Source organism: Aplysia californica, unplaced genomic scaffold (assembly GCF_000002075.1).
Source record: "Aplysia californica isolate F4 #8 unplaced genomic scaffold, AplCal3.0 scaffold00903, whole genome shotgun sequence".
In the NCBI taxonomy this organism is placed as follows: domain Eukaryota; kingdom Metazoa; phylum Mollusca; class Gastropoda; order Aplysiida; family Aplysiidae; genus Aplysia; species Aplysia californica.
The window spans coordinates 211,254-214,134 of record NW_004798173.1 but is presented as its reverse complement, the minus strand read 5'-3'; the positions used below and the strand labels follow the sequence as shown (position 1 = coordinate 214,134).

The 2,881-nt window shown below is 38.3% G+C and overlaps 1 protein-coding gene across 1 annotated transcript in view; it reads right to left on the bottom strand.

Moving 5' to 3' along the window:
- Positions 1-2,784, bottom strand: part of LOC101850289 — a gene marked incomplete at its 3' end in the record, with an annotated part of 7,437 nt that extends 4,653 nt beyond the window's left edge. Inside the window, 1 exon segment of the mRNA XM_005110520.3 lies at positions 2,465-2,784.
- Positions 2,785-2,881: the final 97 nt, after the last annotated feature.

The following is a 2,881-nucleotide window of genomic DNA, read 5'->3' as shown; positions in this document are numbered from 1 at the left end:
TTTATTTCTGAAACCACACCACCACCACCTCCTTCAACTGCAAATATCTCAACTTCTATTCAGGATACACTAGATGGGGGCATATTTTTTCACCAAGAGAAAGACAAAAATAACATCACGAACAAGCTTTAGGATGATACCAATAACACCGATGACTAAAAAAACTGACGAGCACCTGATTCCACCTTGTTGGGACACAAATTTACTCTCACCCCTTTAAAAAGGTTCTATACAGGCTGGCTAAAAAAAAATTCGGGCAATATTTTGCTGTACACCGTACCCAAAGTGGAGCAAGATTTTAGAAATTTCAAGATTTAGAGTTCAAAGGGCTATTGGCTTCTTTTTAGCCCACAGGAAGCATTATGTTTGAGGAAGACACACGAGGGGAAAGACTACTTTTTCTGTGAGAAGAAGAACAAAAGGCCAGGTCAGTCAGGAAACTTGGGAACCCCACATCTAGAACTTGAATGGAGAGTGAGGAATGCAACGAGGAGGAAAGAAAAGTGTTAAAATAAACGTGGCTGCGAAGTCAAAAGCCACTAAACAAACTCATTGTATGCCTACACTGGATTTTTTTCTTTTTTTTCTTTATTCTTAACATGAAGATAAAAATGGGCAGTCTAGTATTTTGACACTCTAAACTCTTTTCTTTATAGCAAGTTTTATGGCACTTGCAATACAATAAGGTCATATATGAGTGCTGAAGATTAGAGGTGTTACAAGGGAGTAAAAAGCACAAAAAGAAGGAGGAGAGAAAAGGACGATAGAAGTTTGATAGGAAAGAAGACGCAAACCACATTAGAGCATCCGCCAACCATCGGGTTTCTAAACTCTTTAAAACTACTTTTAACCTTGGAAGCACGCAGACCCTATATATAAATGGGCATGAGCCGGGCTACTTGGGAAGCGCATAGGCCCTATTATTTACAGGGCTGACCTACTACCTTCGACTGGGAAGTGTGCAGGCCCTATATAAAGGGCATAGACGCTGACCTTCTTTAATGGAAAATGTCTGTGTTCCTTATAAGGAAAATGACGTAGTAAATTACAGGTCAAAGTTATAAATAGTGATCAATGACTTTGTAAGTTATCTTGACCTCATAGAGCGTCTCTTGGCCAAGATATCGATTGATAAAGTGACGCGGTCAAGCTGAGTGACTACACGTTATGTACGTGTTATTCACTTGTTCCGCAGTGCTAATGTATTAATTGTTGAGTTCATCGCGTTTTGCGCTTTGTTTGTATTTATTTGATCGCTTATCATTTTTGAATGGCTCATTCTATCAGCTTTAAGAAAAGATATACATGGTTTTATATGCCCTTTATCATTTGTTGAGCCATTTTATTTCATTATAACTGGTCATTTTTCAGTAGCAGGTGTACATCTCTGGTATTTCAGCTGATATCCTCCCCGCCAAACCCCCATGTTTACAACCGATCGGCTGTGGCGGCTGGGCATATCGGGCGTGTTACTTCTGGTGAAACGCTGAGCATTTCTAAAGTCTAAGGTTAGGTTCCTATTGTTGGCTACTTCTCCATGCCACACATACTAAGGGATTCAAGCTTTGCTTCCTTTTACAACAAAAAGCTGACCTTTACATTTAAACAACATTACAGCTTTGAATCCCCACCCCAAGATGTTGATTTCATTTTATTTTACAAGTACTAGGAAAGGCAAAAGCAAAGGCAAAGCCAGTAATCCTCCAGACATGCATGGTTTTCGGCCTATATTATATAGATCTAGAATCTAGATCTAGATCTAGGCTCTATTATTTTGTTTCAAAATCTATACCAACTGGATTTGGGTAATATGATAAGGTACTGCACTTTGACTGTAGGCTTAAAAAGTCAACAACCCTAACCTTATTATTAGGGCTATCCCAAATCCAGCACAATTTTAAAAAATTTTAAGAGATCTGGAAGAATGCTGCAAAGAAAATCATCCATGTATGGCACAGTCACCAAATTGTTTTACTTCATGAGCCTTCCCTTCATTCCTCTATTTAAAAATAGTATAATAGTTAGTTAATGTCGTCACAAGTATTTGAAAGAGATTTAGTCAAGATTAGATTTAGTTAGAGTAGGGTCTAGATCTAGATCCTAGATCTAAAAGATAGTATCAACAAAACAAAACAAAATAAATTCCAAGACCACAGTCCACAGCACAAGGCACAGGGTCTACAGTAACAAAACTAGATTTACACAGTAAAAAAAATAAGAGACCAAATTACTGGAATCTCTAGCCCTAGAAATTGGGAGTTAAAAACAAGGCAGCTCAGCGTCCTCTGTGACTGGTAGATCTTGTGGTAACTTGTAAACTAACTGTACTGCGGCAAACGGTTTTTGGTAAACGAACTAAGAATTTAGAAGAAGTGTAATACTGTGATAAAAGTTAGGAAAGCGAAAGGTCGGCATTCCTAAATTTGCGAAAAGACACTTGAAAACAGAAAGATAACACTTTTACCAATCAGAACCCTTTCTGATTTCCCCTGATTTCCACCAGCATGAAGGTGAAAGCATGCAAAAAGTGCGACCAGATGAGAACTTCCACTTTGAAAGTGATACAGATTATAAACAAACTCTCGTTGCTCTCCGACTCGCATAGTCCGCCATCATTGCTATGAAGCTTTGAAAACGAGACTAACCGGAAGCGCAAAACCACGAAAATCCGTTCTTGTTATTGTACACACAGGCCCCAAGCTTCCTTAGCGGACTTAAATACAATAAACATTGCCTCAATGATAAGTAAAAATATCAATATAATCAAAGACATGAAACCGACTTAATCAGTGATCCCAAATATAATTTTCTCTCTTTTAGTGTGGATAAACTGTATTCAATTTCATGTAGGGCAGAGCCCCATGACTAAGGGCCAAAAAGC